This window comes from Aulostomus chinensis, unplaced genomic scaffold, assembly GCF_037954235.1.
Source record: "Aulostomus chinensis isolate RoL2024-O1b breed Wild unplaced genomic scaffold, RoL_Achi_v1.0 HiC_scaffold_28, whole genome shotgun sequence".
In the NCBI taxonomy this organism is placed as follows: domain Eukaryota; kingdom Metazoa; phylum Chordata; class Actinopteri; order Syngnathiformes; family Aulostomidae; genus Aulostomus; species Aulostomus chinensis.
In genome coordinates, this window is record NW_028234170.1 from 406,852 (window position 1) to 431,537 (window position 24,686).

Below are 24,686 nucleotides of genomic sequence, written 5' to 3' on the forward strand. Positions count from 1 at the left end.
AAAACTCAATTTGAACAAATGTTATGGCTGTTTTGTATCACAGGTCACAAATAGCGTTTTCACAGCGAGAGAAGGCCAAAATGAACACTTCATGCATAACTCCTGTATTTTTTGGAAAACTGCATGAAATCCACCTTTAACTTCTCTTTTATGCATCTTTCTATGCTTTCAGGTTCGAACTTGACTGAAAACTCACTTTGAAGAAAAGTTATGGCTGTTTTGTACCACAGGTCACAAATAGTGTTTCCTCAGCTAGAGACGGCAAAAATGAACACTTCATGCATAAATCCTGTATTTTGAGGAAAACTGAGTGAAATCCACCTGTAACTTAGAGTTTATGCATTTTTCTATGCTTTCAGGTAGAAACTTGACTGAAAACTAAATTTGAACAAAAGTTTTGGCTGTTTTGTATCACGGGTCACAAATAGCTTTTTCACAGCAAGAGAAGGACAAAATGAACACTTCATGCATAACTCCTGTATTTTTGGTAACTGAGTGAAATCCACCTGTAACTTCAAGTTTATGCAACTTTCTATGCTTTCAGGTTGAACCTTGACTGAAAACTCACTTTGAACATATGTTTTGGATGTTTTGTATTACAGGTCACAAATAGTGTTTTCTCAGCGAGAGAAGGCCAAAATGAACACTTCATGCATAACTCCTTTATTTTGAGGAAAACTGAGTTTAATCCACCTGTAATTTAAAGTTTTATGCATCTTTCTATGCTTTCAGGTTGACACTTGACTGAAAACTCACTTTGACAAAAAGTTATGATTGTTTTGTATCACAGGTCACAAGTAGCGTTTTCTCAGTGAGAGAAGGCCAAAATGAACACTTCATGCATGACTAATTTTTTTTTTGAAAACTAAGTGAAATCCACCTGTAACTTTAAGTGTATGCATCTTTCTATGCTTTCCGTTTGAAACGTCACTGAAAACTCACTTTGAACAAAAGTTATGGCTGTTTTGTATCACAGGTCACAAATAGCGTTTTCTCAGGGAGAGAAGGCCAAAATTAACACTTCATGCATAACTCCTGTATTTTGATGAAAACTGACTGAAATCCACCTATAACTTCTCTTTTACGCATCTTTCTATGATTTAAGGTCGAACTTTCACTTCGAAGTCATTTTGAAAAAAAATTATGTCTTTGATGTCACGGTTCACGAAGACTGTTTTCAAAACAAAAGAAGACTTTTTAATCATTTCATGCAGAACTCCATTAGTTTGAGCAAAGCTGGCTTAAAAGCACCTGTTACTTCAAAGGTTTTCATCATTCTGTGTTTTCAGATTTGAAGTTCACTGAAAGGTCAGTGTGATCAAGAGTTCCAGCATTTGTGATCACAGGTCATACAATGCCTTTTACCAGCGAGAGTCCTCTGGAGTGAACACTTCTTGCTGAACTCCCTTATTTTCAGGAAAACTGACTGAAATCCACATTTCATGTCGAGGTAATGTCATTTTCAGTGTATTCAGGTTGAAACTTTTCTGAAAACTCACTTTGAACAAAAGTTATGGCTGTTTTGTATCACAGGTCACAAATAGCGTTTTCACAGCGAGAGAAGGCCAAAATGAACACTTTATGCATAACTCCTGTATTTTGAGGAAAACTGTGTGAAATCCACCTGTAACTTCAAGTTTATGTATCTTTCTTTGCTTTCAAGTTGAAACTTGACTGAAAACTCACTTTCAACAAATATTATGGCTGTATTGTATCACAGATCACAAATAGTGTTTTCTCAGCGATAGAACGTCAAAATGAAAACTTCATGCATAACTCCTTTATTTTGAGGAAAACTGCATGAAATCCACCTGTAATTTCAAGTTTATGCATCTTTCTATTCTTTCAGGTTGAACTTTCACTTCGAAGTCATTTAGAAAAAAAATTACGTCTTTGATATCACGGTTCACGAAGACTGTTTTCAAAACAAAAGAAGACATTTTATACATTTCATGCAGAACTCTATTAGTTTGAGCAAAGCTGGCTTAAAAGCACCTGTTACTTCAAAGGTTTTCATCATTCTGTGTTTTCAGATTTTAAGTTCACTGAAAGGTCAGTGTGATCAAGAGTTCCAGCATTTGTGATCACAGGTCACACAATGCCTTTTACCAGCGAGAGTCCTCTGGAGTGAACACTTCTTGCTGAACTCCCTTATTTTGAGGAAAAATGACTGAAATCCACATGTCATGTCAAGGTAATGTAATTTTCATTGTATTCAGGTTGAAACTTGTCTGAAAACTCACTTTGAACAAAAGTTATGGCTGTTTTGTATCACAGGTCACAAATAGCGTTTTCACAGCGAGAGAAGGCCAAAATGAACACTTCATGCATAACTCCTGTATTTTGAGGAAAACTAAGTGAAATCCACCTGTAACTTGTCTTTTATGCATCTTTCTATGCTTTTAGGTTGAAACTTGACTGAAAACTCACTTTGAACAAAAGTTATGGCTGTTTTGTATCACAGGTCCCAAATAGCGTTTTCTCAGGGAGAGAAGGCCAAAATGAACACTTCATGCATAACTCCTGTATTTTGATGAAAACTGACTGAAATCAAGCTGTAACTTCAAGTTTATGCATCTTTCTATGCTCTCAGGTTGAAACTTGACTGAAAACTCACTTTGAACAAAAGTTATGGCTGTTATGATCACAGGTCACAAATAGTGTTTTCACAGATAGAGAACGCCAAAATGAACACTTCATGCTGAACTCCTGTATTTTTTGGAGGAAAACTGAGTGAAATCCACATGTAACTTCAAGTTTATGCGTCTTTCTTTACTTTCAGGTTGAAACTTGACTGAAAACTCACTTTGAACAAAAGTTTTGGCTGTTTTGTATCACAGGTCACAAATAGTGTATTCTAAGCGAGAGAAGGCCAAAATGAACACTTCATGCATAACTTCTTTATTTTGAGGAAAACTGCGTGAAATCCACCTGTAACTTCTCTTTTATGCATCTTTCTATGCTTTCAGGTTGAAACTTGACTGAAAACCCACTTTGAAAAAAAGTTATGGCTGTTTTGTTTCACAGGTCACAAATAGCGTTTTCTCAGGGAGAGAAGGCCAAAATGAACACTTCATGCATAACTCCTGTATTTTGAGGAAAACTGCATGAAATCCACCTCTAACTTCAAGTTTATGCATCTTTCTATGCTTTCAGGTTGAACTTTCACTTCGAAGACATTTTGAAAAAAAATTACGTCTTTGATGATCACTGTTCATGAAGACTGTTTTCAAAACAAAAGAAGACATTTTAAACATTTCATGCAGAACTCTATTAGTTTGAGCAAAGCTGGCTTAAAAGCACCTGTTACTTCAAAGGTTTTCATCATTCTGTGTTTTCAGATTTTAAGTTCACTGAAAGGTCAGTGTGATCAAGAGTTCCAGCATTTGTGATCACAAGTCACACAATGCCTTTTACCAGCGAGAGTCCTCTGGAGTGAACACTTCTTGCTGAACTCCCTTATTTAGAGGAAAACTGACTGAAATCCACGTGTCATGTCAAGGTAATTTAATTTTCATTGTATTCAGGTTGAAACTTGTCTGAAAACTCACTTTGAACAAAAGTTATGGCTGTTTTTTACCACGGGTCACAAATAGCGTTTTCACAGCAAGAGAAGGCCAAAATGAACACTTTATGGATAACTCCTGTATTTTGAGGAAAACTGTGTGAAATCCACCTGTAACTTCAAGTTTATGTATCTTTCTTTGCTTTCAAGTTGAAACTTGACTGAAAACTCACTTTGAACAAAAGTTATGACTTTTTTGTATCACAGGTCACAAATAGTGTTTTCACAGCGAGAGAAGGCCAAAATGAACACTTCATGCATAACTCCTGTATTTTTTGGAAAACTGCCTTAAATCCACCTCAAACTTCAAGTTTATGCATCTTTCTAAGCTTTCAGGTTGAAATTTGACTGAAAACTGACTTTGAAAAAAAGTTATGGCTGTTTTGTATCACAGGTCACAAATAGTGTTTTTACAGCGAGAGAAGGCTAAAATGAACACTTCATGCATAACTCCTGTATTTTGAGGAAAACTGCATGAAATCCACCTGTAACGTCTGTTTTATTCATCTTTCTATGCTTTCAGATTGAAACTTGACTTAAAACTCACTCTAAACAAAAGTTATGGCTGTTTTTTTTTACAGGTCACAAATCGTGTTGTCTCAGCGAGAGAAGGCCAAAATGAACACTTCATGCATAACTCCTGTATTTTTAGGTAAACATCGTGAAATCCACCTCTAACTTCAAGTTTATGCATCTTTCTATGCTTTCAGGTTGAAACTTGACTGAAAACTAAATTTGAACAAAAGTTATGGCTGTTTTGTATCACAGGTCACAAATAGCGTTTTCACAGCGAGAGAAGGCCAAAATGAACACTTCATGCATAACTCCAGTATTTTGAGGAAAACTGCCTGAAATCCACCTGTAACTTCTCTTTTATGCATCTTTCTATGCTTTCAGGTTCAAACTTGACTGAAAACTCACTTTGAAAAAAAGTTATGGCTGTTTCGTATCACAGGTCACAAATAGCGTTTTCTCAGCGAGAGAAGGCCAAAATGAACACTTCATGCATAACTCCTGTATTTTTTGGAAAACTGCATGAAATCCACCTGTAACTTCAAGTTTATGCATCTTTCTATGCTTTCAGGTTGAAACTTGACTTAAAACTCAATTTCAACAAAAGTTATGGCTGTTTTTTTATCACAGGTCACAAATAGTGTTTTCACAAAGAGAGAAGGCCAAAATGAAGGCAAGGCAAGTTTATTTGTAGAGCACAATTCATACACATGGCAATTCAAAGTGCTTTACAGTTGCAGAAAAACCTTTAAATCACAAAAAGGCAGATAAAATCATAAAACATAAATAGAATCATTAATTTAAAGAAAAGGAGAAGAGTGCAGATAAAATACTTTCAGCTGTCGTATGCACGACTGAACAGAGTAGTTTTCAGCCTGGTCTTAAACATTGTCACAGTTGATTCCTGTCTCACTTTTTCTGGAAGACTGTTCCAGATTTTAGTTGCAGAAAACTGGAAAGGAGCTTCACCATGTTTAGTCCTGACTCTGGGCCCCTGTAGGAGACCTCTACCTGAGGTTCTCAGAGACCTGGAGGGTTCATATGGGTCTAACATGTCAGAGATTTACTTCGGTGCTTGACCATGAAGAGACTTGTATACAAGCAGAGCTGTCTTAAAGTCTATTCTCTGAGCAACAGGAAGCCAGTGCAGAGATCTGAGCACTGGACTAATATGGTCGTATTTCCTGGTTCTAGTCAGGACTCGAGCTGTAGCGTTCTGAATGTATTGTAGTTGTTTAACAGCTTGTTTAGAGATACCAGTGAGCAGGCCGTTACAGTAGTCTAACCTACTGGAGACAAATGCATGGATTCGTCTGTCCAAGTCTGGTTCAGACACTATACCTCTGATTTTGGCAATGTTTTTTAGATGGTAAAAGGCTGCTGATTTTACTGACTTAATGTGGCTGTTAAAGTTCAGATCTGAGTCCAATATTACCCCCAGATTTCTAACCTGTTGTTTTGGTTTTAGAGAAAGGGATTCAAGGTGACTGATCACACTTTCTCTTTGCTTCTGTGGCCCAAAAACGATTGATTCCGTTTTTTCTGAGTTTAGCTGGAGAAAGTTGTTTTGCATCCACATGCTTATATGTTGGATGCAGTGGAAGAGTGAATCCACAGGTCCATGTTCACCTGCTGTCAGAGACACATAGATCTGAGTGTCGTCTGCATAGTTATGGTAGGACACATTATGGCTGCTTATTAGTTGGCCTAGTGGAAGCATGTATAGGTTGAACAAGAGGGGCCCCAAGATTGAACCTTGGGGGACACCACAGGTCATGGCCATTTTGTCTGAGCTGCAATTTCCAATTTCAACAAAGTATGTTCTCTCCTCAAGATAGGACTTGAACCACTTTAGAGCAGAACCAGAGATTCCTAGCCAATTCTCTAGCCTCTGTAAAAGGATCTCATGGTCAACTGTGTCAAAGGCAGCACTCAAGTCAAGCAGGACTAAGACTGAGACTTTGCCTTTGTCTGTGTTTAGGCGGATGTCATTTATCACCTAGATCAGAGCTGTCTCAGTGCTGTGGTGGGGCCTAAAGCCAGACTGGAAAGTATCAAAAGCATTGTTGGACAGGAGAAAGTCAGTGAGTTGTTGATAAACAACTTTTTCGAGGACTTTTCCTAGGAATGGCAGGTTTGATATGGGCCGGTAGTTGTTCAGAACCATGGCATCAAGACTGCTCTTCTTTAAAAGAGGCTTAATGACCGCAGTTTTCAGGGCCCTTGGAAATGTTCCAGTCTCTAGTGAAATCTTAACTAAATGAGTAACTTTTGGTAACAGGCTGCTCAGCACAGTCTTTACAAATCTAGTGGGTAACTCATCAAGGCAGCATGTAGATGAACTCAGACCTGAAATAATCTCTTCGACTGTTTTGTCACTGACAGGAGTGAAATGTGCCAGCTCTAGGTGTTCAGGTGGATGCTGGGCTATCATTTGTGTCTTAGAAATGATAGCTTTTTTAATATCTTGAACTTTATCACTAAAGAATTTTGCAAATTCATTGCAATTTGATATAGAAATGAATTCTAAGGGCAGTGGAACCGAAGGGTTTGTTAATCTGTTTACAGTAGCAAACAGAACTCGAGAATTACCATTCGAGTTTGTAATCACTTCAGAGAAATACCTCTCCCTAGCTCTTCGTAAAGTCTGGTTAAACATGGATAATTTTTGTCTATAAATGTCATAGTCAACCTGTAGCTTTGACTTGCGCCATTTCCGTTCGGCTCTCCGGCACCCTCTTTTTTGTGCCCTGACAGAGTCTTCATTTCTCCATGGTGCTTTTTGTCTGTCTTTAACTATTCTAACCTTAACAGGAGCAATGGTGTCCAAGACATTCAAAACACTTGATGTATACGAGTTTAACAGATCATTAACATTAGAACCAGAGGTGTTTTCAAAAGCAACCATTTCCATAAACTGTGTCCTTGTTTTGTCATTTATGAGTCTTCTCCGAACCATTGACGACCCATGTGCTGGCTTGGGTATAACAGACAGATTAAAGAAAACACAAAAATGATCTGATAATGCAATATCCATGACATTAACACCTGAAACAATAACCCCTTTTGTAATGAGCACGTCCAGTGTGTGCCCTCTGTTGTGAGTGGGTTCGTTCACATACTGAGTTAGACCAAACGTTTCAAGGACAGCACTGAGTTCTTTAGCATGTCTGTCACTGGCTACATCCACATGCACATTTAAATCACCTGTAATAACCAAACAGTCAAATTCAGTGCGCACAGCTGAAAGTAATTCAGTAAAATCATCAATAAAACAGTTCTGTGGTGGCCTATAAATAGTGATATAAAGTATGGTGGCTTGTTTTAACTCCAATTTGAATGACAAATACTCAAATGATGAAAAAACTCCAAACGACAATTTTTGTATAACTATATTTTCTCTGAATATGCTACACACCCCTCCACCTCTCTTGCTCTGTCTTGTTTCAGATTCAAAGGTGTAGTGAGGTGGAGTAGACTCAATCAGGACTGCATTACCTGTATTTTTGTCAAGCCACGTCTCAGTTAAAAACATTAAATCAAGATCACGAGAAGAAATAAAATTATTAATTAAAAATGATTTGTTATTTAAAGATCTGACATTAAGCACAACATGTTTGAGATTAGACTGAGTTTCAAAGGACTCCAAGTTCTTACAAGAGATATGGATTAGATTTCTCTGCTCATCTGTCTGTCTCTCTCTTATCTAATCTTCGTGATATTACAGTAGGTATTGTTTTTGCAGAGAAGTTCTCCTCCCTGGACCTCCAGTTGGGTATACTATGAGTGGTAGCAACGCAGAGGCCCTTTACATCCTAGACAGCAGTGGTGACACTGTTGGAGATTACAGCTGGGCCTGGTGGTGAAGACTGAGCTGGGGGGACTCTGGGGGGAGGGGAAGGGGCACGATACTTCTTTGGGGCAAGAACCCTCGATCTAATCAGGTCTGGAGTGAGAGGAGCCATTTTCGTTCCTGATTTTATCAAGCTTTCAAGATGGTTTGGAAATCTCAAAGGTGACTGTGGAGATGGGAATGAGAGTGAAGAGAGGGCGTAGACACAGCAGGTGGTGCCCAGGACGGCGGTGAGGGAGAAGGTGACAGGGATGCTGCATCCCTAACCTTCTCCGGAGATGCAGGTTTTGTCCTTGCAGTTGCAGCAGAGTTGTTTTCTGAAGATGCTGATGTTGTTGTTGTGGGAGCTGGAGCTGATGCCTTCGCTGGGGATGCAGGTTTTGTTGTTGAGGCTGCTGTGGCTGAGTCCTTTTCCAGTGGTTGCAGAAGGTGCTGTTTTGGGTACATCCTTTGCCGGGTCCTTGGGTGGGGAAGAGGGAGCTCCTCTCCCTCTCCTCTTTTCTCTCATCGGTTGCCCGCAAGCCTGGTTCAGTTCAGGCCGGTTCTGATGCCTCAGAGCATGGAGGAGGTTATCCGTCAGCCTCTTTACTCCACCTCCATTCAGGTGTGGCCCTTTTCCTCTGAAAAGGTCACCTCGATGCCAAAACAGGTTAAAGTTCTCGATGTAATGCAATCCTCTGGACTCGCAGATGTTGGGTAGCCACGTGTTCAACTGAAGCAGTCGGCTGAATTTATTCACTTTCCTGTCCGTGTTTGGGAAACTGCATTAAATCCACCAGTAATTTCTCTTTTATGCATCTTTCTATGCTTTCAGGTTGAAACTTGATTGAAAACTCACTTTGAACAAAAGTTATGGCTGTTTTGTATCAAAGGTCACAAATAGTGTTTTCTCAGCGAGAGAACGCCAAAATGAACACTTCATTCATAACTCCTGTATTTTTTGGAAAAATGCCTGAAATCTACCTGTAACTTCAAATTTATGCATCTTTCCATGCTTTCAGGATGAAACTTGATTGAAAACTCACTTTGAACAAAAGTTATGGCTGTTTTGTATCAAAGGTCACAAATAGTGTTTTCTCAGCGAGAGAACGCCAAAATGAACACTTCATTCATAACTCCTGTATTTTTTGGAAAAATGCCTGAAATCTACCTGTAACTTCAAATTTATGCATCTTTCCATGCTTTCAGGATGAAACTTGACTGAAAACTCACTTTGAAAAAAAGTTATGGCTGTTTTGTTTCACAGGTCACAAATAGCGTTTTCCAAGCGAGAGAAGGCCAAAATGAACACTTCATGCAGAACTCCTGTATTTTGATGAAAACTCACTGAAATCAAGCTGTAACTTCAAGTTTATGAATCTTTCTATGCTTTCAGGTTGAAACTTTACTGAAAATTCACTTTGAAAAAAAGCTATGGCTGTTTTTTATGACAGGTCACAAATAGTGTTTTCTCAGCGAGAGAAGGCCAAAATGAACACTTCATGCATAACTCCTTTATTTTTTGGAAAACTCCATGAAATCCACTTTTTCACTTCAAGTTTATGCATCTTTCTATGTTTTCAGGTTGAAACTTGACTGAAAACTCACTTTTAAATAAAGTTATGGCTGTTTTGTATCACAGGTCACAAATAGTGCTTTCTCAGTGAAAGAAGGACAAAATGAACACTTCATATATAATTCCTGTATTTTATGGAAAACTGAGTTAAAACCATCCTCTAACTTAAAGTTTATGCATCTTTCTATGCTTTCAGGTTGAAACTTGACTGAAAACTCACTTTGAAAAAAAGTTATGGCTGTTTTGTATCACAGGTCACAAATAGCGTTTTCTCAGCGAGAGAAGGCCAAAAAGAACACTTCATGCATGACTCCTGTATTTTTTTGAAAACTGCATGAAATCCACTTCTAACTTAAAGATTAGGCATCTTTCTATGTTTTAATGTTGAAACTTGACTGAAAACTCACTTTGAACAAACGTTATGGCTGTTTTGTATCAGAGGTCACAAATAGTGTTTTCTCAGCGAGTGAAGGCCAAAATGAACACTTCATGCATAACTCCTGTATTTTTTGGTAAACTGAGTGAAATCCACCTGTATCTTCTCTTTTATTCATCTTTCTATACTTATACTTTCAGGTTTAAATAAAAATCCACTTCTAACTTAAAGATTAGGCATCTTTCTATGTTTTAATGTTGAAACTTGACTGAAAACTCACTTTGAACAAACGTTATGGCTGTTTTGTATCAGAGGTCACAAATAGCGTTTTCTCAGCGAGAGAAGGCACAAAACGAACACTTCATGCATTGCTCCTGTATTTTTTTGAAAACTGAATGAAATCCACTTCTAACTTCTAGTTTATGCATCTTTCTATGCTTTCAGGTTGAAACTTGACTGAAAACTCACTTTAAACAAAAGTTATGGCTGTTTTTTTATATCACATGTCACAAATAGCGTTTTCTCAGCAAGAGAAGGCCAAAATGAACACTTCATACACAACTCATGTATTTTGAGGAAAACTGAGTGAAATCCACCTGTAACTTCAAGTTTATGCATCTTTCTATGCTTTCAGGTTAAAACTTGACTGAAAACTGACTTTGAACAAAAGATATGGCTGTTTTGTATCTCATGTTACAATTAGCATTTTCTCAGCGAGAGAAGGCCAAAATGAACACTTCATGCATAACTCCTGTATTTTGAGGAAAACTGCCTGAAATCCACCTGTAACTTCAAATTTTTGCATCTTTCTATGCTTTCAGGTTGAAACTTGACTGAAAACTCACTTTGAACAAAAGTTATAGCTTTTTTGTGTCACAGGTCAAAAATAGTGTTTTCTCAGCGAGAGAAGGCCAAAATGAACACTTCATGCAGAACTCCTGTATTTTGAGTAAAACTGCATGAAATGCATCTCTAACTTTACGTTTATGCATCTTTCCATGCTTTCAGTTTGAAACTTGACTGAAAACTCACTTTGTACAAAAGTCATGGCTGTTTTTTATCACAGGTCACAAATCGTGTTTTCACAGCGAGAGAATGCCAAAATGATCACTTCATGCATAACTCCTGTATTTTCAAGAAAACTGAGTGAAATCCACCTGTCACTTCAAGTTTATGCAACTTTCTATGCTCTCAGGTTGAAACTTGACTGAAAACTCACTTTGAACAAAAGTTATGGCTGTTTTGTATCACAGGTCAAAAATAGTGTTTTCTCAGCGAGAGAAGGCAAAAATGAACACTTCATGCATAACTCTTTTATTTTGAGGAAGACTGAGTGAAATCCACCTGTAACTTAAAGTTTATGCATCTTTCTATGCTTTCAGGTTAAAACTTGACTGAAAACTGACTTTGAACAACAGATATGGCTGTTTTGTATCTCATGTTACAATTAGCATTTTCTCAGCGACAGAAGGCCAAAATGAACACTTCATGCATAACTCCTGTATTTTGAGGAAAACTGCCTTAAATCCACCTGTAACTTCAAATTTTTGCATCTTTCTATGCTTTCAGGTTGAAACTTGACTGAAAACTCACTTTGAACAAAAGTTATAGCTGTTTTGTATCACAGGTCAAAAATAGTGTTTTCTCAGCGAGAGAAGGCCAAAATGAACACTTCATGCAGAACTCCTGTATTTTGAGTAAAACTGCATGAAATGCATCTCTAACTTTACGTTTATGCATCTTTCCATGCTTTCAGTTTGAAACTTGACTGAAAACTCACTTTGTACAAAAGTCATGGCTGTTTTTTATCACAGGTCACAAATAGTGTTTTCACAGCGAGAGAAGGCCAAAATGAACACTTCATGCATAAATCCTGTATTTTGAGGAAAACTGAGTGAAATCCACCTGTAACTTCTCTTTTATGCATCATTCTATGATTTCAGGTCGAACTTTCACTTCAAAGTCATTTTGAAAAAAAATTATGTCTTTGATGATCAAGGTTCACGAAGACTTTTTTCAAAACAAAAGAAGACATTTTAATCATTTCATGCAGAACTCCATTAGTTTGAGCAAAGCTGGCTTAAAAGCACCTGGTACTTCAAAGGTTTTCATCATTCTGTGTTTTAAGATTTGAAGTTCACTGAAAGGTCAGTGTGATCAAGAGTTCCAGGATTTGTGATCACAGGTCACACAATGCCATTTACCAGCGAGAGTCCTCTGGAGCGAACACTTCTTGCTGAATTCCATTATTTTCAGGAAAACTGATTGAAATCCATGTGTCATGTCAAGGTAATGTAATTTTCATTGTATCCAGGTTGAAACTTGTCTAAAAACTAACTTTGAACAAAAGTTATGGCTGTTTTGTATCACAGGTCACAAATACTGTTTTCTCAGAGAGAGAAGGCCAAAATGAACACTTCATGCATAACTCCTGTATTTTGAGGAAAACTGAGTGAAATCCACCTGTAACTTCAAGTTGATGAATGTTTCTATGCTTTCAGTTTGAAACTTGACTTAAAACTCACTTTGAACATAAGTTATGGCTGTTTTGTATCACAGGTCACAACTCGTGTTTTCACAGCGAGAGAAGGGCAAAATGAACACTTCATAAATAACTCCTGTATTTTTTGGAAAACTGCATGAAATCCACCTGTAACTTCTCTTTTATGCATCTTTCTATGCTTTCAGGTCGAAATTTGACTGAAAACTCACTTTGAACAGAAGTTATTGCTGTTTTGTATCACAGGTCACAAATAGTTTTTTCTCAGCAAGAGAAGGCCAAAATGAACACTTCATGCATAACTCCTGTATTTTTAGTAAAACTGCCTGAAATCCACCTGTAACTTCAAGTTTTTTCATCTTTCTATTCTTTCAGGTTGAAACTTGACTGAAAATTCACTTTGAAAAAAGTTATTGCTTTTTTGTATCACAGGTAACAAATAGTGTTTTCTCTGCGAGAGAAAGCCAAAATGAACACTTCATGCATAACAACTTTATTTTTAAAAAACTGCATGAAATCCACCTTTAACTTCTCTTTTACGCATCTTTCTATGCTTTCAGGTCGAAACTTGACTGAAAACTAACTTTGAACAAAAGTTATGGCTGTTTAGTATCACAGGTCACAAATAGCGTTTTCTCAGTGAGAGAAGGCCAAAATGAACACTTCATGCATAACTCCTGTATTTTGAGGAAAACTGCCTCAAATCCACCTGTAACTTCAAGTCTATGCATAGTTCTCTGCTTTCAGGTTGAAACTTGACTGAAAACTCACTTTGACAAAAAGTTAGAGCTGTTTTGTATCACAGGTCACAAAATAGTGTTTTCTCAGCGAGAGAAGGCCAAAATGAACACTTCATGCATAACTCCTTTATTTTTCGAAAACTGAGTCAAATCCACCAGTAACTTCAAGTTTTTTCATTTTTCTATGCTTTCAGGATGAAACTTGACTGAAAACTCACTTTGAACAAAAGTTATGGCTGTTTTGTATAACAGGTCACAAATAGTGTTTTCTCAGCGAAAGAAGGCCAAAATGAACACTTCGTGCATAACTCCTGTATTCTGAGGAAACCTGCCTTAAATCCACCTGTAACTTAAAATCAATGCATCTTTCTATGCTTTCAGGTTGAAACTTGACTGAAAACTCACTTTGAACAAAAGTTATGGCTGTTTTGTATCACAGGTCACAAATAGAGATTTCTCAGCGAGAGAAGGCCAAAATGAACACTTCATGCATAACTCCTGTATTTTGAGGAAAACTGCATGAAATCCACCTCTAACTTCAAGTTTATGCATCTTTCTATGCTTTCAGGTTGAAACTTGACTGAAAACTCACTTTGAACAAAAGTTGTGGCTGTTTTGTATCACAGGTCACAAATAGTGTTTTCACAGCAAGAGAAGGCCAAAATGAACACTTCATGCATAAATCCTGTATTTTGAGGAAAACTGAGTGAAATCCACCTGTAACTTCTCTTTTATGCATCTTTCTATGATTTCAGGTTGAAACTTGACTGAAAACTCACTTTGACAAAAAGTTAGAGCTGTTTTGTATCACAGGTCACAAAATAGTGTTTTCTCAGCGAGAGAAGGCCAAAATGAACACTTCATGCATAACTCCTTTATTTTTCGAAAACTGAGTCAAATCCACCAGTCACTTCAAGTTTTTTCATTTTTCTATGCTTTCAGGATGAAACTTGACTGAAAACTCACCTTGAACAAAAGTTATGGCTGTTTTGTATCACAGGTAACAAATAGTGTTTTCTCAGCGAAAGAAGGCCAAAATGAACACTTCGTGCATAACTCCTGTATTCTGAGGAAACCTGCCTTAAATCCACCTGTAACTTAAAATCAATGCATCTTTCTATGCTTTCAGGTTGAAACTTGACTGAAAACTCACTTTGAACAAAAGTTATGGCTGTTTTGTATCACAGGTCACAAATAGAGATTTCTCAGCGAGAGAAGGCCAAAATGAACACTTCATGCAGAACTCCTGTATTTTGATGAAAACTCACTGAAATCAAGCTGTAACTTCAAGTTAATGCATCTTTCTATGCATTCAGGTTGAAACTTGACTGAAAACTCACTTTGAACAAAAGTTATGGCTGTTTTGTATCACAGGTCACAAATAGCGTTTTCTCAGCGAGAGAAGGACAAAATGAACACTTCATGCAGAACTCCTGTATTTTTAAAAAAAAATCTCAAATCTACCTGTAACTTCTCTTTTTTGCATCTTTCTATGCTTTCAGGTTGAAACTTGACTGAAAACTCACTTTGAACAAAAGTTAAGGCTGTTTTGTGTCACATGTCACAAATAGCGTTTTCTCAGCGAGAGAAGGCCAAAATGAACACTTCATGCATAACTCCTGTATTTTGAGGAAAACTGTGTGAAATCCACCTCCAACTTCAAGTTTATACATCTTTCTATGCTTTCAGTTTGAAACTTGACTGAAAACTCACTCTGAACAAAAGTTATGGCTGTTTTGTATCACAGGTCACAACTCGTGTTTTCACAGCGAGAGAAGGCTAAAATGAACACTTCATGCATAACTCCTGTATTTTGAGGAAAAATGCATGAAATCCACCTGTAACTTCCCTTTTATGCATCTTTCTATGCTTTCAGGTTGAAACTTGACTGAAAACTCACTTTAAACAAAAGTTATTGCTGTTTTGTATCACAGGTCACAAAATAGTGTTTTCTCAGCGAAGGAAAGGCCAAAATGAACACTTCATGCAGAACTCCTGTATTTTTCGAAAACTGAGTCAAATCCACCAGTAACTTCAAGTTTATTCACCTTTCTATGCTTTCAGGATGAAACTTGACTGAAAACTCACTTTGAACTAAAGTTATGGCTGTTTTGTATCACAGGTCACAAATAGTGTTTTCTCAGCGAGAGAAGGCCAAAATGAACACTTCATGCATAACAACTTTATTTTTAAAAAACTACCTGAAATCCACCTGTAACTTTTGTTTAATGCATCTTTCTATTCTTTCAGGCTGAAACTTGACTTACAACTCACTTTGAACAAAAGTTTTGGCTGTTTTGTATCACAGGTCACAAATAGAGATTTCTCAGCGAGAGAAGGCCAAAATGAACACTTCATGCATAACTCCTGTATTTTGAGGAAAACTGCATGAAATCCAACTCTAACTTCAAGTTTATGCATCTTTCTATGCTTTCAGGTTGAAACTTGACTGAAAACTCACTTTGAACAAAAGTTATGGCTGTTTTTTATCACAGGTCACAAATAGCGTTTTCACAGCAAGAGAAGGCAAAAATGAACACTTCATGCATAACTCCTGTATTTTGAGGAAAACTGAGTGAAATCCACCTGTAACTTCTCTTTTATGCATCTTTCTATGCTTTCAGGTTGAAACTTGAAACAAAACTCACTTTGAACAAAAGTTATGGCTGTTTGTATCACAGGTCACAAATAGTGTTTTCTCAGCGAGAGAAGGCCAAAATGAACACTTCATGCAGAACTCCTGTATTTTTTTGAAAAAATCTCAAATCTACCTGTAACTTCTCTTTTTTGCATCTTTCTATGCTTTCAGGTTGAAACTTGACTGAAAACTCACTTTGAACAAAAGTTAAGGCTGTTTTGTGTCACATGTCACAAATAGCGTTTTCTCAGCGAGAGAAGGCCAAAATGAACACTTCATGCATAACTCCTGTATTTTGAGGAAAACTGCGTGAAATCCACCTGTAACTTCTCTTTTTTGCATCTTTCTATGCTTTCAGGTTGAAACTTGACTGAAAACTCACTTTGAACAAAAGTTATGGCTGTTTTGTGTCGCAGGTCACAAATAGCGTTTTCTCAGCGAGAGAAGGCCAAAAGGAACACTTCATGCAGAACTCCTGTATTTTGAGGAAAACTCACTGAAATAAAGCTGTAACTTCAAGTTTATGCATCTCTCTATGCTTTCAGGTTGAAACTTGACTGAAAACTCACTTTGAACAAAAGTTATGGCTGTTTTGTATCACAGGTCACAAATATGGTTTTCTCAGCGTGAGAAGGCCAAAATGAAAACTTCATTCATAACTCCTGTATTTTTTGGAAAACTGCATGAAATCCACCTGTAACTCGAAGTTTATGCATCTTTCTATGCTTTCAGGTTGAAACTTGACTGAAAACTCAATTCGAAAAATTTATGGCTGTTTTGTATCACAGGTCACAAATAAGGTTTTCTCAGCGAGAGAAGGCCAAAATGAAAACTTCTTGCATAACTCCTGTATTTTTTGGAAAACTGACTGAAATCCACCTGTAACTTTCAAGTTTATGCATCTTTCTATGCTTCCAGGTTGAAACTTGACTGAAAACTCACTTTGAACAAAAGTTATGACTGTTTTGCTTCACAAGTCACAAATAGCGTTTTCTCAGCGAGAGAAGGCCAAAATGAACACTTCATGCAGAACTCCTGTATTTTGATGAAAACTCACTGAAATCCACCTGTAACTTCAAGTTTATGCATCTTTCTATGCTTTCAGGTTGAAACTTGACTGAAAACTCACTTTGAACAAAAGTTATGGCTGTTTTGTGTCGCAGGTCACAAATAGCGTTTTCTCAGCGAGAGAAGGCCAAAATGAACACTTCATGCAGAACTCCTGTATTTTGATGAAAACTCACTGAAATCAAGCTGTAACTTCAAGTTTATGCATCTTTCTATGCTTTCAGAATGAAACTTGACTGAAAACTCACTTTGAACAAAAGTTATGGCTGTTTTGTGTAACAAATCACGAATAGCATTTTCTAAGCGAGAGAAGGCCAAAATGAACACTTCATGCAGAACTCCTGTATTTTGAGGAAAGCTCACTGAAATCCAACTGTAACTTCAAGTTTATTCATCTTTCTATGCTTTCAGGTTGAAACTAGAGTGAAAACTCACTATGAACAAAAGTTATGGCTGTTTTGTGTCACAGGTCACAAATAGCGTTTTCTCAGCGAGAGAAGGCCAAAATGAACACTTCATGCAGAACTCCTGTATTTTGATGAAAACTCACTGAAATCCACCTGTAAGTTCAAGTTTATGCATCTTTCTATGCTTTCAGGTTGAAACTTGACTGAAAACTCACTTTGAAGAAAAGTTATGGCTGTTTTGTATCACAGGTCACAAATAGTGTTTTCTCAGCGAGAGAAGGCCAAAATGAACACTTCACGCAGAACTCTTGTATTTTGAGGAAAACTCACTGACATCTAGCTGTAACTTCAAGTTTATTCATCTTTCTATGCTTTCAGGTTAAAACTAGAGTGAAAACTCACTATGAACAAAAGTTATGGCTGTTTTGTGTCGCAGGTCACAAATAGCGTTTTCTCAGCGAGAGAAGGCCAAAATGAACACTTCATGCAGAACTCCTGTATTTTGATGAAAACTCACTGAAATCAAGCTGTAAGTTCAAGTTTATGCATCTTTCTATGCTTTCAGAATGAAACTTGACTGAAAACTCACTTTGAACAAAAGTTATGGCTGTTTTGTGTAACAGGTCACAAATAGTGTTTTCTCAGCGAGAGAAGGCCAAAATGAACACTTCACGCAGAACTCTTGTATTTTGAGGAAAACTCACTGACATCTAGCTGTAACTTCAAGTTTATGCATCTTTCTATGCTTTCAGGTTAAAACTTGACTGAAAACTCACTTTGAACAAAAGTTATGGCTGTTTTGTGTCACATGTCACAAATAGCGTTTTCTCAGCGAGAGAAGGCCAAAATGAACACTTCATGCAGAACTCCTGTATTTTGAGGAAAACTCACTGAAATCAAGCTGTCACTTCAAGTGTATGCATCTTTCTATGCTTTCAGGTTGAAACTTGACTGAAAACTCACTTTGAACAAAAGTTATGGCTGTTTTGTGTCGCAGGTCACAAATAGCGTTTTCTCAGTAAGAGAAGGCCAAAATGAACACTTCATGCAGAACTCCTTTATTTTGAGGAAAACTCACTGAAATCCACCTCTAACTTAAAGTTCATGCATCTTTCTATGCTTTCAGATTGAAACTTGACTGAAAACTCACTTTGAAGAAAAGTTATGGCATTTTTGTGTCACAGGTCACAAATAGTGTTTTCTCAGCGAGAGAAGGCCACAATGAACACTTCATGCACAATTCCTGTATTTTGAGGAAAACTCACTGAAATCAAGCCGTAACTTCAAGTTTATGCATCTTTCTATGCTTTCAGGTTGAAACTTGTCTGAAAACTCACTTTGAACAAAAGTTATGGCTGTTTTTTGTCACAGGTCACAAATAGCGTTTTCTCAGCGAGAGAAGGCCAAAATGAACACTTCATGCAGAACTCCTGTATTTTGAGGAAAATTAACTGAAATCCAACTGTAACTTCAAGTATTTGCATCTTTCTATGGTTTCAGGTTGAAACTTGACTGAAAACTCACTTTGAACAAAAGTTATGGCTGTTTTGTGTCACATGTCACAAATAGCGTTTTCTCAGCGAGAGAAGGCCAAAATGAACACTTCATGCATAACTCCTGTATTTTGAGGAAAACTCACTGAAATCCACCTGTAACTTCAAGTTTATGCATCTTTCTATGCTTTCAGGTTGAAACTTGACTGAAAACTCACTTTGAAGAAAAGTTATGGCATTTTTGTATCACAGGTCACAAATAGTGTTTTCTCAGCGAGAGAAGGCCAAAATGAACACTTCATGCAGAACTCCTGTATTTTGAGGAAAACTGCATGAAATCCACCTGTAACTTCAAGTTTATGCATCTTTCTATTCTTTCAGGTTGAAACTTGACTGAAAACTCACTTTGAAGAAAAGTTATGGCATTTTTGTATCACATTTCACAAATAGTGTTTTCTCAGCGAGAGAAGGCCAAAATGAACACTTCATGCAGAACTCCTGTATTTTGATGAAAACTCATTGAAATCAAGCTGTAACTTCAAGTTTATGCATCTTTCTATGCTTTCAGAATGAAACTTGACTGAAAACTCACTTTGAACAAAAGTTATGGCTGTTTTGTGTCACAAATCACGAATAGCATTTTCTCAGCGAGAGAAGGCCAAAATGAACACTTCATGCAGAACTCCTGTATTTTGAGGAAAGCTCACTGAAATCCAACTGTAACTTCAAGTTTATTCATCTTTCTATGCTTTCAGGTTGAAACTAGAGTGAAAACTCACTATGAACAAAAGTTATGGCTGTTTTGTGCCACAGGTCACAAATAGCGTTTTCTCAGCGAGAGAAGGCCAAAATGAACACTTCATGCAGAACTCCTGTATTTTGATGAAAACTCACTGAAATCCACCTGTAAGTTCAAGTTTATGCATCTTTCTATGCTTTCAGGTTGAAACTTGACTGAAAACTCACTTTGAAGAAAAGTTATGGCTGTTTTGTATCACAGGTCACAAATAGCGTTTTCTCAGCGAGAGAAGGCCAAAATGAACACTTCATGCAGAACTCCTGTATTTTGATGAAAACTCACTGAAATCCAACTGTAACTTCAAGGTTATGCATCTTTCTATGCGTTCAGGTAAAAACTTGACTGAAAACTCACTTTGAAGAAAAGTTATGGCATTTTTGTATCACAGGTCACAAATAGTGTTTTCTCAGCGAGAGAAGGCCAAAATGAAGACTTCATGCATAACTCCTGTATTTTGAGGAAAACTGCCTGAAATCCACCTCTAACTTCAAGTTTATGCATCTTTCTGTGCTTTCAGGTTGAAAATTGACTGAAAACTCACTTTGAACAAAAGTTATGGGGGTTTTGTATCTCAGGTCACAAATAGTGTTTTCTCAGCGAGAGAAGGCCAAAATGAACACTTCATGCATAACTCCTGTATTTTGAAGAAAACTGACTGAAATCCACCTCTAACTTAAATATTATGAATCTTTCTATTCTTTCAGGTTGAAACTTGACTGAAAACTCACTTTGAACAAAAGTTATGGCTGTTTTGTATCACAGGTCAGAAATAGTGTTTTCTCAGCGAGAGAAGGCCAAAATGAAAATTTCATGTATACCTCCTGTATTTTGAGGAAAACTGCATAAAATCCACCTGTAACTTCACTTTTATACATATTTCTATGCTTTCAGGTTTAAACTTGACTGAAAATTACCTTTGAACAAAAGTTATGGCTTTTTTGTATCACAGGTCACAAAAAGCCTTTTCTCAGTGAGAGAAGGCAAAAATGAACACTTCATGCTTAACTCCTGTATTTTGAGGAAAACTGCCTTAAATCCACCTCCAACTTCAAATATATGCATCTTTCTATGCTTTCAGGTTGAAACTTGACTGAAAATTCACTTTGAACAAAAGTTATGGCTGTTTAGTATCATAGGTCACAAATAGCGTTTTCTCAGCGAGAGAAGGCCAAAATGAACACTTCATGTATAACTCCTGTATTTTGAGGAAAACTGCATGAAATCAACCTCTAACTTCTCTTTTATGCATCTTTCTATGCTTTCAGGTTGAAACTTGATGAAAACTAACTTTGAACAAAAGTTATGGCTGTTTTGTATCACAGGTCACAAATAGTGTTTTCTCAGCGAGAGAAGGCCAAAATGAAAACTTCATGCATAACTCCTGTATTTTTTGGAAAACTTCCTGAAATCCACGTCTAACTTCAAGTTTATGCATCTTTCTATGCTTTCAGGTTGAAACTTGACTGAAAACTCACTTTGAACAAAAGTTATGGCTGTTTTGTATCACAGGTCACAAAAAGCGTTTTCTCAGCGAGAGAAGGCCAAAATGAACACTTTATGCATAACTCCTGTATTTTGAGGAAAACTGCCTGAAATCCACCTCTAACTTCAAGTTTATTCATCTTTCTATGCTTTCAGGTGGAAACTTGACTGAAATCTAGCTTTGAACAAAAGTTATTGGTTTTTTTTTATTATCACTGGTCACAAATAGCGTTTTCTCAGCGAGAGAAGGCCAAAATGAAAACTTCATGCATAACTCCTGTATTTTTTGGAAAACTGCATGAAATCCACCTGGAACTTCAAGTTTATATATCTTTCTATGCTTTCAGGTCTAAACTTGACTAAAAACTCACTTTGAACAAACATTATGGCTGTTTTGTATCACAGGTCACAAATAGTGTTTTAACAGCGAGAGAAGGCCAAAATGAACACTTCTTGCATAACTCCTGTATTTTGAGGAAAACTGCCTGAAATCCACTTGTAACTTCAAGTTTATGCATCTTTCTATGCTTTCAGGTTGAAACTTGACCAAAAACTCACTTTGAACAAAAGTTATGGCCTCTTTTGTATCACAGGTCACAAATAGTGTTTTGACAGCGAGAGAAGGCCAAAATGAACACTTCATGCATAACTCCTGTATTTTGAGGAAAACTGCCTGAAATCCACCTCTTACTTCAAGTTTATTCATCTTTCTATGCTGTCAGGTTGAAACTTGATTGAAAACTCACTTTGAACAAAAGTTATGGCTCTTTTGAATCAAAGGTCACAAATAGTGTTTTCTCAGCGAGAGAAGGCCAAAATGAACACTTCATGCACAACTCCTGTATTTTGAGGAAAACTGCATGAAATCCACCTGTAACTTAAAGCTTATGCATCTTTCTATGCTTTCAGGTTGAAACTTGACTGAAAACTCACTTTGAACAAAAGTTATGGCTGTTTTGTATCACAGGTCACAAATAGTGTTTTCTCAGCGAGAGAAGGCCAAAATGAACACTTCATGCATAACTCCTTTATTTTTTGGAAAACTGCATTAAATCCACCTGTAACTTCAAGTTTATGCATCTTTCTATGCTTTCAGGTTGAAAATTTACTGAAAACTCACTTTGAACAAAAGTTATGGCTGTTTTGTATCACAGGTCAGAAATAGTGTTTTCTTAGCGAGAGAAGGCCAAAATGAAAACTTCATGTATAACTCCATTATTTTGAGGAAAACTGCCTGAAATCCACCTCTAACTTCTCTTTTATGCATCTTTCTATGCTTTCAGGTTGAAAGTTGACTGAGAACTCACTTTGAACAAACGTTATGGCTGTTTTGTATCAAAGGTCACAAATAGCGTTTTCTCAGCGAGAGAAGGCCAAAATGAACACTTCATGCATAACTCCTGTATTTTTAGGAAAACTGCCTAAAATTAACCTGTAACTTCTCTTTTTTGCATCTTTCTATGCTTTCAGGTTGAAACTTGATTGAAAACTCACTTTGAACAAAAGTTAGGGCTGTTTTGTATCACAGGTCACAAATAGTGTTTTCTCAGAAAGAGAAGGCCAAAATGAAATCTTCATGCATAATTCCTGTATTTTGAGCAAAACTGCCTGAAATCCACCTCTAACTTCTCTTTTATGCATCTTTCTATGCTTTCAGGTTGAAACTTGACTTAAAACTCACTTTGAACAAAAGTTATGGCTGTTTTGTATCACAGGTCACAAATAGTGTTTTCTCAGCGACAGAAGGCCAAAATGAACACTTCATGCATAACTCCTGTAGTTTGAGGAAAACTGCCTGAAATCCACCTCTAACTTCAAGTATGTGCATCTTTCTATGCTTTCAGGTTGAAACTTGACTGAAAACTCACTTTAAACAAAAGTTATGTTTTTTTTGTTTCACAGGTCACAAATAGTGTTTTCTCAGCGAGACAAGGCCAAAATGAACACTTCATGCATAACTCCTGTATTTTTTGGAAAACTGCCTGAAATCCACCTCTGATTTAAAGATTATGCATCTTTCTATGCTTTCAGGTTGAAACTTGACTGAAAACTCACTTTGAACAAAAGTTATGGCTGTTTTGTTTCACAGGTCACAAATAGCGTTTTCTCAGCGAGAGAAGGCCAAAATGAACACTTCATGCATAACTCCTGTATTTTGAGGAAAACTGCATTAAATCCACCTCTAACTTCAAGTTTATGCATCTTTCTATGCTTTCAGGTTGAAACTTGACTGAAATCTCACTTTGAACAAAAGTTATGGCTGTTTCTTATCACAGGTCACAAAAAGTGTTTTCTCAGCGAGAGAAGGCCAAAATGAAAACTTCATGCATAACTCCTGTATTTTTATGTAAACTGAGTGAAATCCACCTGTAACTTCAAGTTTATGCATCTTTCTATGCTTTCAGGTTTAAATTTGACTGAAAACTCAATTTGAACAAAAGTTATGGCTGTTTTGTATCACAGGTCACTAAAAGCGTTTTCTCAGCGAGAGAAGTCCAAAATGAACACCTCATGCATAACTCCTGTATTTTGAGGAAAACTTCCTGAAATCCACCTGTAACTTCAAGTTTATGCATCTTTCTTTGCTTTCAGGTTAAAACTTATCTAAAAACTACCTCTGAACAAAAGTTATGGCTGTTTTGTATCACAGGTCACAAATAGCGTTTTCTCAGCGAGAGAAGGCCAAAATGAACACTTCATGCATCACTCCTGTATTTTTTTGAAAACTGCCTGAAATCCACGACTAACTTCAAGTTTATGCATCTTTCTATGGTTTCAAGTTGAAACTTGACTGAAAACTCACTTTGAACAAAAGTTATGGCTGTTTTTTATCACAGGTCACAAATAGCGTTTTCTCAGCGAGAGAAGGCCAAAATGAACACTTCATGCATAACCCTGTATTTTGAGGAAAACTGCGTGAAATTCATCTGTAACTTCAAGTTTATGCATCTTTCTATGCTTTCAGGTTGAAACTTGACTGAAAACTCACTTTGAAAAACAATTATTGCTGTTTTGTATCACGGGTCACAAATAGCGTTGTCTCAGCGAGAGAAGGCCAACATGAACACTTCATGCATAACTACTGTATTTTGAGGAAAACTGCATGAAATCCACCTGTCTCTTCAAGTTTATGCATCTTTCTATGCTTTCAGGTGAAACTTTCACTTTGAAGTCATTTTGAAAAAAAATTACGTCTTTGATGATCACTGTTCATGAAGACTGTTTTCAAAACAAAAGAAGACATTTTAAACATTTCATGCAGAACTCCATTAGTTTGAGCAAAGCTGGCTTAAAAGCACCTGTTACTTCAAAGGTTTTCATCATTCTGTGTTTTCCGTTTTGAAGTTCACTGAAAGGTCAGTGTGATCAAGAGTTCCAGCATTTGTGATCACAGGTCACACAATGCCTTTTACCAGCGAGAGTCCTCTGGAGTGAACAATTCTTGCTGAACTCCCTTCTTTAGAAGAAAACTGACTGAAATCCACGTGTCATGTCAAGGTAATGTAATTTTCATTGTATCCAGGTTGAAACTTGTCTGAAAACTCACTTTGAACAAACCTTATGGCTGTTTTGTATCACAGGTCACAAAAAGTGTTTTCTCAGCGACAGAAGGCCAAAATGAACACTTCATGCATAACTCCTGTATTTTTATGTAAACTGAGTGAAATCCACCTGTAACTTCAAGTCTATGCATCTT